Here is an 11,668-nt window from a genome sequence, read left to right on the forward strand (position 1 = left end):
CACATATTGTCTTAACTTAATTCTAAACCTTCCAAGATCTAATTGAATTAGACTTAAGACATTTGTGTATACTGACTCAGTTTTAGTTTTGGATTTAAGTCAGTTTTGGAGGTATGTTGTCTCTCAGTTTATTGCATAAGTTGTTTTGGTGTTAATGCATACTGAGTGTGTGTAATCTTGTTGATTTGTTTGTTCAAATTTTATTAGTCAGATCAGTAAGAAAACTAATACTTGTTATATTGATCTAAACAAAAAAAACATATTGACCTAAACAACAAGCACACATACATTTAAAGACAGGATATAAAGCTAAGTCCTAGATATTGACTGAGCTAGTTCTACTTCTTCTTTTTCTGAGCCGAGTGATCAGCTTGGGCAATTCCTTTGCCTTTCTCTTTCTCTTTGCTTCCAGAAGCATTACCTGCAGGCTGAGGCTGAGTTCCTCCTTGACGCTGAGTTCCTCCTTGACTTGTCTCCCCCGTTTTGCCATCATCGGGTTTGTAGAGGAAGGTTTCATTTCGTGCTGCAGAGGAGAGATAATGGGAGTAGCGCTGAAGCCTTTTGGTACTTTCACCCAAGCCATCAATGACTGGTATACTATCGTCCTGGATATGCCTAGAAACCCGAAGGGAGCTGCTGATCATGCTGAGGAGGCATTCATGAGATTTACTCAGGCATGTGAGTGAGCTTGTGAGCTGACCAAAAGCTTGATGGAACAGTTTTAGCAGAGCAGAATCATAAAACATGCGCTGGGCATTGTTGATGCGCATTGCCTTCATGATAGCTTGTGAAAAGCTCATGAGTTCAGTGTTGGAGATTGGATCAACATCCATCTGGGCTCTGTCGATGTTGAGTAGTCTGACTGCTTCACTTAATTGGTTAATAGTACACTGAGAAGATGAGGATACTAAGTCACGTGTACTGGTCAGCTCAGTATGAAGCTTGGTGAAGCATTGTTGAAGTTCGGCAGAGGTGGTAAACTCAGCATTGCCGGGTGGACTTGATTTGGTTAGCTCAGCATTCAGCTTGGTAAAGCAGTCTTGCAACTCAGCAGATGTAGCAGACTCAGGATTGGCAGTTGCGCTGGAGGTGGTCAGTTCCGCTGTTAGCTTAGCAAAATAACTTTGAAGCTCAGTGGAAGTGGCATACCCTGGATTGACTTTTGACAGTTGGTGAAATTTGCCTTCAAGCGAATTCATATGGGTGGCCATTGTAAGTACTAGGTCAGTCAGTTTTGCTATTTGCCCTTGATTCGGTTGCTGAGTTTGAACCGTAGTGATAACGCTAACTAGATCCTTTAGTCCTCGAAGTTCATTCAGAAGCTGAGTAATACTTGACAGGTGGGAGGACTCAGTTTGAGTAGATTGGTGACCATCAGCTTGAGTAGTATTGAAATCTTGAAGCAAGGACTGAGCAGAAGCAATGACACATCGGCCAGACTCAGTAGCATTCAAGTATGCAAACTTAGCAGTATTAGACTCAGAGGCTGGTACAGAGTTTGATGGTGGTGGAGGAGTTGGTTCTCTGCCAGATTGAGTACCTTGATTGGTACCTGGACTTTGATTGACTGGATGAGCTGAGTCATCAACATGTTGTGTTGGAGGTGGAGTTGAGGCAGGAGTTGGCTCACCTTGAGTAGTTTGAATTGGATCTGCAGGGTTTTTGGCTTGTTCCTCATCCTAAGTAACAGAGGCTTGTTTTTCTGCTGGATTTTCTGGTGGTGACTCAGTTTCATTTGAGAAGTACTGGAACTGGATTGTAGAGAGGTCGGTTTCAAGCTCATCAATGGGAAAGTCGTCCATGAGATCAATTTGCTTTTGCGCTTTCTTTTTTAGTCTTCGCCGTGTCTCAGCTCTTGGTGGTGAATGATCAGTTCGAATACCTTCACTGGATTCAGTAGCAACTGTCTCCTATTCTACAAGTTGCTCAACAGGACCCTCAACAGCATTATTTTCTTTTTCTCTCTGCTCAGCATCATCCTAAGATTTCTCAACATTGGGATATTTTTCCTGCTCAGTATTAGCTTCTTGGTTCTCAACATGTTGCTCAGTTTCTTCTACAGCTTCCTTTTCTTGGTCAGTTCCATGACCTTCAGGTTGAGTAGAGGCTAGTGGGACAGCTTCCACTATCTTTAAGGAGTTACCCTTTTTCCTTTTCTTTAAGGGGGATTCTGAAGTTTCTTCTTCCTCATCCTCAGGCTCTTCTTGCCTTTTTCTTTTCTCAGCTAACTCAGCTTGCTCCTTAGCCTTGTCAGCTTTAGCTTTTTCTTTTGATGAAAGCCTTACTTTCTTTGGGACAACATGAATGTCTTTTGAGCAGGTTTCTACAGCATTTCTCTTCTTCCTTCTCTCAGGCTGAGCTGTCTCAGGTGACTCAGCATGAGCCTCAACATCTTTTGCAGGCTCAGTTTCAAGCTCAATTTCTGGTTGCTCAGCTTCTTCATCATCCTCAGCATCTCCAGCTCCTTCATATCCCTTTAAGGGTTGATTGTACAATAGTCCATCCAGTAGAACTGCAGTGATTTCACTCCCCAGTGTACTTGTTTCATTCACCGTCTCTATTTGCTTGTCCTGAATAATTTTTGTAATGAGAGAGCCCAATCGGAGTTTCTTACCACTTCGTTGAAACGCTCCAACTAGAAAGATGGGAAGATTGAACAGAGTGTAGGTCAACATGTGCCAGATGAAGCACTGTTCGAAGTTTGATGCGGATGAAGCTGAGCTGAGTTTGGGGAAGATAAAGTTGGTCAGCATGTAGTGGACCATCTTTTGTTCTTTACCCATACAGGTGCTGGGTATTTCACCCTTATAATCCTTAGGTTTACAGAACCCCTTGAGCTTCTCAGCCGTGTCTTTTGGCACTTTCTCCTTCGTCGTTCTAAACTGAATTCCTTCGTCTGGTAAATCTAGTAAGGTGGCTAGATAGGCAAGGGTTACGATGATTTTCTGACCTTTAACTGTGGTCTCCAAATAGTCAGAGTCATCTGCATCAACACGTAGATTCGAGTAGAATTCCCGTACTAACCTGGGATAGGTTGTTCCTGAAAGAGAAAAGAGACCTTTCCACTTGTTCTTCTCAATCCATTCACAGAATGGTTTCTCAGACGAGACAAAACTTGGAGAAAACCATCGGCATTTTAAAACCTCCAGATTGTTGACCTTTGTGTGTACTTTGATCATTTTCCTTTCTATTTCCGTCGAAGGACCCGCGTGGTCAGCCTGAGTGGGTTTGTTTGAGGTTTGAGTTTTAGGGGTTTTGTTTTTGCTGAGAGCCATTTTTGAAGGTTTCGAGGTTTTTAGAGAGAGAAAGAAGTTCGATTTCAGGAGATTTCAAGCGTAAGGAGTGAAGAGTGGGGATTCTTCCACTTTTTATATAAATTTACGGCGGCCCTTATTCATTAACTAGCCGTTTTTACCTAGGGACATTCAACCGACAAAGATTCTGTCATTTATGACATCTTCGGTGCATGGGATTTGCCATTAATGTGCATCTTTCCAAGGTGCCAGAGGTTACACGTGTAGGTTCATTTTACGCGAGTGGGTTTCTTTTTGATTTTTCTAGAATTCGAAGCATTCGTGATGTTAAGTGTCAATGTTTTGTCTATCTCTAAATAACTCAGCATACGTTTGAGCACTCAGTATGTGCTTCTACTCAGCATAAGATGAAGACTCAATATGTCTATCTACTCACCATGGGATATTTACTCAACATTTGTATCTACTCAGTATAACCACTCAATGTTTATGTCTATTTAGCATGAGGTTATTTTTCTATTTTTAAACTTAGTAGAGAGTAGATATTTATTGTTAATTTACTTAGCATGGCATTTGCACATTCATTCAAATTTCCACTCAGTATAGCAATCATTCAATCATACAGAATTATTTAGAGTGGATTTGACATACCAATTGCTTCCCTTAGTGTGTTGAATTATTCTCGTGCTAAGGGTTTAGTGAAGATATCTGCAAGCTGATCATTTGTTGGCACGTAGGTCAGCTTGATCTCATCTTTTAGTACATGGTCTCTGATGAAGTGATGCCTTATGCTAACATGCTTCATCCTGCTGTGTTGGACTAGATTTTTAGATAGATCAATGGCACTTTTGTTGTCGCATTTGATCTCTATTGTCTTTGTTTTGACTCCGTAATCCTCAAGCTGTTGCTTTATCCATAGGACTTGTGCAACACAGCTTCCAGCAGCCACGTACTCAGCTTCAGTTGTAGACAGAGCTACGGATGATTGATTCTTGCTGAACCAAGATACTAGACAGCTTCCAAGGAAATGACATCCTCCTGAAGTACTCTTCCGTTCTAGCTTATCTCGTCCATAGTCAGCATCAGTATATCCAATGAGTGTGAAGTCATTTGAGGTTGGATACCATAGACCTGCATCAACTGAGCTTTGCAAGTATCTAAAAATTCTTTTTACAGAAGTTAGATGAGATTCCCTGGGGTCAGCTTGATATCTAGCACAATAGCATACTGAGTATTGAATATCCGGTCTACTGGCTGTGAGATAGAGTAAAGAACCTATCATACCTCGATAGAGTTTACTATCAACTGACTTACTCTTCTCATCCTTGCATAGGACAGTATCAGTACCCATGGGGGTTGATATTGGTTTGCAATCTACCATGCTGAATTTCTTTAACATTTCCTTGGTGTACTTAGACTGACTTATAAAGATGCCATTCTTACCTTCCTTGATTTGAAGTCCAAGGAAGAAGTTGAGTTCACCCATCATGGACATTTCGAACTCAGTTTGCATCTGTTGGCTAAATTCTTTGCACAAAGATTCGTCAGTAGCACCAAAAATTATATCATCTACATATATCTGTGCAAGTAGGGTATGTTTACCCTTTTTCTTAATAAACAAGGTTGTGTCAGCTTTTCCCCTGACATAGTTCCTGGTCAGCAGGAAGTTGGTCAAACTCTCATACCAAGCTCTTGGAGCTTGCTTTAGGCCGTACAGGGCCTTTTTGAGTTTATAAACGTGGTTTGGAAATTTTGGATCTTCAAACCCAGGAGGTTGATTAACATATACCTCTTCATTTATAAAGCCATTAAGAAATGCACTTTTCACATCCATTTGATATAGTTTAAAATTCATGTAACTGGCATAGGCACACAATATACGTATAGCTTCTAATCTAGCAACAGGAGCAAATGTTTCTCCATAGTCTATACCCTCTTGCTGACTGTAGCCTTGGGCTACAAGTCGAGCTTTGTTTCTAATCACATTTCCATGCTCATCTAGCTTATTTCTAAAGACCCACTTGGTCCCTATGGGCTTTTGATTCCTAGGTTTAGGTACTAAATCCCATACCTCATTTCTGGTGAATTGGTCAAGCTCTTCTTGCATAGCATTGATCCAATATTCATCTTGCTCAGCATCAGCAAAGTTCTTTGGCTCATGTATTGAGACGAATGCAACATTGCTGAGGTATTTTCTAAGCTGATCTCTGGTGATTAATTTGTTGTTGGCGGCATCAAGAATGGCTTGTTCTGTATGTCCCCTTGGGATCTTTATTTCCTTGGGCAGTGTTGAGTCGTTTGGAAGAGGTGTTTCTACAATCTCTACAGGAATAGATTGGTCAGCAAATGATATTTCAATTTCTTGCTTACCTTGGGTCAGCTCCTGTATAGTTGACACAGAGGCTTCTGGTTGATCAGCGGAAGCTGAGCCTGGTTCATCTTCTTCGGGCTGAGCTGACTTACCTGTAGGGTCAGTTTCTTCGAACTCAACATGTACAGACTCTTCTACAACCTGAGTTCTTTTATTAAATACTCTATATGCTTTACTGTTTGTTGAGTACCCTAAAAAGATCGCCTCGTCAGCTTTAGCATCAAATTTAGCAAGGTTGTCTTTTGTATTGAGTATAAAGCATTTACACCCAAAGGCACGAAAGTATCCAATGTTGGGCTTTCGTCCTTTCCAAAGCTCATATGGGGTTTTCTTAAGTATAGGTCTAACTAGAGCCCTATTCAGTATGTAACATGACGTGTGAACAACTTCACCCCAGAAGTACTTTGGAAGCCTATTTTCACTCAGCATTGTCCTAGCTATTTCGAGAATGGTTCTATTTTTCCTTTCAACGATCCCATTTTGTTGAGGTGTTCTAGGAGCAGAGAAGTTGTGGTCAATACCACTGGTTTCACAGAATTCATTAAACTGTTGGTTTTTGAATTCTCCACCATTGTCGCTTCTAATGTGAGTTACTCTTAGGTCTTTGTCATTTTCAAGCTTTTTGATCATTGTGGTAAACATCTCAAAAGTTTCATCCTTGCTACTCAGCAAGATGATCCAAGTGTACCGAGAGAAATCATCTACAATAACCAAGGAAAATTTCTTACCTCCCAAGCTGAGTGTCTGGATAGGTCCGAAAAGATCCAAGTGTAGTAATTCTAATGGTCTTTTGGTTGAGACAATATTTTTGCTATGAAATGACTTTTTAGTTTGTTTGCCTTGCTGACAGGCTTTACACAGTTGATCTTTTTCAAACTTTAACTTGGGTAATCCCTCAACTAATTGCTTTCTAGCTAATTTGGCAAGAAGGTCCATGCTGACATGCCCAAGTCTTCTATGCCATAGCCAGGAGTTGTCCTCTTTAGACACTAAGCATATGTTTTTAGAAAACTGTTTTTCTAAGTTTAACATGTATACATTTTCTACACGAGGGGCAGTTAAAATTAATTCATTTGTATTTCCCTCGAGTATTTGACACTTAGTATCATCAAATACAACCCTTCTGCCGCTCTTGCAAAGGTGAGCTACACTCAGCAGATTGTATTTGAGACCTTTAACTAAGGAGACAGACTCAATAGTTGGGTTACCTCCGATAGTACCTGAGCCGACTATCTTACCCTTCTTGTTGTCTCCAAAGCTTACACTTCCACCTCGTTTAAGCTCTAGTGTGATGAACTGAGTTTCATCACCTATCATATGCCTTGAGCATGCGCTGTCTATATACCATAGTTTTGACTTCTCCACGCATGTCAAGCTGACCTGCAGTTTAAACTATTCATTTTTAGGTACCCAATTCCTTTTGGATCCTTTCTTGTTAGTATAAACAGGTGCAAAATCATATTTTAACTTGTGACGGCATACTTTTATGGTGTGGCCTGGCTTACCACAGAAATCACAAAAAGGTACCCTTTGTGGGTTGAACTGAGTATGGTCAGCATTATTGTGTTGGGCATGCCAATATACTTTTGTGGTATGCCCTTTTCTTCCGCAGAAGTCACATTGGACAGTCCGCTTGTTATGCCAACACACATCCTTTGTGTGTCCCCTTTTTCCACAACACTCACATTGAGTGAATTGTTTGTGCTGACTAGTATTTGCGTACTCAGCATGGGGTTTATTTCTATTTGAGCCCTTCCCTTGACTCTGTAACATTGTGATATCCTTTCTAAGTTTCTTTGACTCGGATTGAACCTCCGTGACAAACTTATGTAAGATTTGCATGTTGGTATGCAAGTCAAAGTTGTCCTGGAGAAGATATCGGAGGTCACTCAGCTTGACCTCTTCAATCTCATCACAGCGCCTGCTGAGTGCCTTAATCTTTTTGTTACACTTTTTGGTTAGTGTATATAAGTCACTCAGGGCATTTACCATTTCGTTTCTAAGTAAGAGTAAGGATGTTACCTCATTGCTGTGATCCTCCTGGTCAGTTTCATCAGAAAGGTCAGCTTGCTCAGATTGGGATCGGTCAGCTCCATCATCTGCCATAAAGCATATGTTGGCTGTTTCATTTTGCTCAGCTTCAGATGATGTTGATTCGTCACTGTCACTCCATGTGGCTACTATAGCCTTTTTGCTTCCCTTCTTCTCTTTCTTGAGATTGGTACAGCTTGACTTGATGTGCCCAGTTTGATGACACTCAAAACATGTGACAAACTTCGAGTTGTCCTTCTTGTACTTGTCACTTGACTCAGCTTTATACTTATCATTTCATCTAAATGACCTTTTGCTGTTTCTATCATTTCTCTTGAACAGCTTTTTCATCTTTCTGGTGAACATGGCCAATTCCTCATCATCAGTTGACTCCGTTTTAGTTGAGTCAACTTTCATGACAAGTGACTTTTGTTTCTTGTCTTCTGATTTTTCTTTCTCTTTGGCTTCAAAGTTTTTCATAGAGATTTCATGGGTCAGCAGGGATCCGATCAACTCATCATATTTGTAGGTAGTCAAGTCTTGGGCTTCTTCTACAGCTGTTTTCTTTGCTTGCCAGCTCTTGGGCAGACTTCTCAGAATTTTCTTCACCTGTTCTTCTTCAGTGAAGTTCTTTCCAAGCCTTTTTAGCTCATTTATAATGTTTGTGAACCTTGCGTTCATTTCTGAGATGTCTTCATTCTCCTTCATTTCAAACAGCTCGTAGAGTCTCATATGTTGATTGACTTTAGACTCCTTAACTTTGCTTGTGCCTTCATAGGTTACTTCAAGCTTCTTCCAAATCTCATGTGCTGACTCGCAACCTGAAATCTTATTGTATTCTGCAGCATCTAACGCACAGTGAAGCATGTTTATAGCCGAAGCATTATTTTATAATTTTTTGAGGTCATCCTCTGTCCACTCAGCCTCACTTTTAACAATTTTCTCATCATTAACAGTTTTGTATGGCACATGTGGACCTTGAACAATTGCAAGCCATGCACTCATGTTTGTCGCTTGAATAAAGTTTTTCATCCTATTCTTCCAGAATGTATAATTTGACCCAAAGAATAGGGGAGGTCTAGTGATTGATAGTCCCTCAGGGAGTATCTGTGTTGTTTGGTTTCCTGGAAGGAACCGAGTGCTATTCTCACCCATTTTTAGGGATCAGCTCAAGATTGTTAAATCTTTGAGTAGTGAGCTTAGGCTCTGATACCACTTGTTGGTCCCTGGTAATTAGTTCCAAGGGGGGGGGGGGGGGGTTAGGAACTAATATAACTTTTTCGCGTTTTAATTAAGCTGACTGGAAGTTATTTTGAGAGTTTATTAACTCAGCTTTTTGGTCAGCTTGGTGAGATATGTTTGAAGACAGCTTTAGTCAGATGTTGACTAAAGTTGTTTTCTTGTGAGTTGAGAATTGACACTCTTGGACGTCAGCTTCTTAACTCAGCACCACTTATTTACTCAAGGTCAGCTTAGGCAATTTATATGCTGAGTAAATATAGCAAACAACACATACAATATAAAAGACAGTTCAGAGATTACTTAGTATCACTTATCCTGGTTCGGCCTCTCTGCCTACGTCCAGTCCCCAGAGTCCTTCGGGCTTTTTGAATCCAATACTGAGCTCTTTAACGGTAGAGCACAAACCAATTACAAGGCAGTTGAATATGCAAGAGTACCTTCCTCTATTCGTCTACTCAACTCCTACTAAGTGCTACAACCCAGCACCTAGATTTCTCTACCACTGAATGCTTACAACCAAGCACTCAGCTTAACACTCTCAATATTCCTATTGATCACAGACTTGTTCTTTTTATGCTAAATAACACTTTAGATGATTATACAATAATCAATCTAGCATTTACACAGAGAATAGAAAAGTGGGTGTAAGATCTTTTTGTATCTGAGTGCTTTCATAATTTTCTCTCTTTGTATTTTCTTTTTATGCTTCAGTGATGATCCAAGGTTCTTCATTGTCCTTTTATAGAAGGAATTGCAGATTTGGATCCTTTGAATTGTTGTTACCGTTAACACCAAAACGGCTCTTTTGGGGAACAATTTCTGGTTAGTCTTCAGACTGCTCCGCCATTCCCTTTCACTGTTTTCTTCAGGCGTCAGGTTTGTCTTCTTACGTCTGGCTTGTCTTTTTGTGCCAGTTGTCTTTTACCAATAATCCAACGTCCCATGACTCTTGGAATTATTCTTTTAGGTGTCTTCGAGGTTCCAATTATTGGTGCAGAAGATTGGCAGACTTTGTCCTTTAGTGAACGGATCCTTCATGCTGTCCTGACTGATATTCAGCTTTCTTCGTAATCTTCGGATGTTCGACTTCTAAGCTGAGTGCATACTTGGTCAGCTCCGTTCTGTGTAACCGCTTCTGAAGAAATCTTCAACTTTAGTCAGCTTCGTTTTGCTTCTGAGTTTTACTCCACTCAGCTTCCATTCTGTCATGCTGAGTTGCTTTCCACTCAGCTTTGCTTACGTTCTACTCAGCTTTACTTATGCTGACTTCTGTCCTGTCTTACTTTATATATATATTTTTGCACTCAATATTGAACAAACACATTAGTACAATTAAATCAAAACATTTAAATTTAATTGCCTCTTAATCATGGATGATTTTGTCAAATCAAAATCTTGTGGAAAGGTGTTTCAACAGTCTTAACATCCATCTGATGTAGCTCTAGGTCTAAACTTGCTACAATAGCTAAGATTAGTCTAATAGATGTAAACCTTACAACAGGTGAGAATGTCTCCTCGAAGTCTATTCCTTCCTGTTGTGTATAGCCTTTAGCGACAAGGCGAGCTTTGTACCTTTCGATACAATTGTCAGCCCTTCGCTTCACTTTGAGAACCCATCTGCTCCCAACAGCTTTTCTACCCTTTGGCAGATCAACCAGTTCCCAAACATGGTTGGATCTCATAGAATCTAGTTCCTCTTGCATTGCTATAGTCCATTTGTCTTTTTCCGGAGAAGTGAAAGCTTCTTTAGCATTTCTAGGTTCTGCGTCATCATTTGAAGTTACTAAAAGAGCTGTGCCTTCGATACCAAATCGTCGACTATCAACTCTTTGCCTTTTAGTACGGCGCGGTTCCGAGTTTTGATAAACTTCTCTCATGTATTCATCATAACCTGGAATCCTATCTCTTAGACTTTGTCCCAAATTCTCACAAGAATTAGGAATCAAACTCCCACTTAAATAAGGATCTGTCACATTCGAAACGTTTTGAGGTTCGGAACTATGACCTTGTTCTTGTTCCTGGTAGTGATCAGTATCATTACCTTGATCCTCAAAATTCCTCCCACTCGAATAGAGAGGTCCATTTGAATCTATTTCCTCAAATAGAGTGAGATCAGTGTCAATTTCTCCTAGCTTAGGAAACTCATTCTCTAAGAAGACGACGTCTCGTGATTCAAATTCTGTCACTCGACCTTCACTATTTTCTCCCACAAGGACATATCCCTATGATACGTCAGGGTATCTTATAAAGACACACTTTCTACCTCTTGGGCCTAATTTCCCAAATTTGCTAGAGGTATCATGGGCAAAAACAGTACAACCCCAAGGTCTGAGCATACTCAAATCGGGTTTTCTACCAGTCCACAGCTCATAAGGAGTGGAAGTGACAGTCTTGGAGGGCACTCGGTTTAGAACATATGTAGCTGTTAGCAAAGCATCTCCCCAATAGGAAATAGGCAAGTTTGCTTCAGCCATCATAGATCGAACCATATCAAGGAGAGTTCTATTTCTCCTCTCGGCAACACCATTTTGCTGCGGAGTGTATGGGATAGACAACTGATGCTCTATCCCTTTCTCATCACATAAAGCTTTGAATTCATCTGAAAGATATTCTCGACCTCGGTCAGTTCTCAAAACTTTGATCTTCTTATCTAGTTGATTTTCAACTAGGTTCATAAACTTTTTGAAACAACTCAAAGCTTCAGACTTGTGAGACATCAAGTAGATGTGACCATACCTTGTATAGTCATCTATGAAGGTGATGAAGTAGT

The sequence above is a fragment of the Euphorbia lathyris genome, chromosome 3 (assembly GCF_963576675.1).
Source record: "Euphorbia lathyris chromosome 3, ddEupLath1.1, whole genome shotgun sequence".
Taxonomy (NCBI): Eukaryota; Viridiplantae; Streptophyta; class Magnoliopsida; order Malpighiales; family Euphorbiaceae; genus Euphorbia; species Euphorbia lathyris.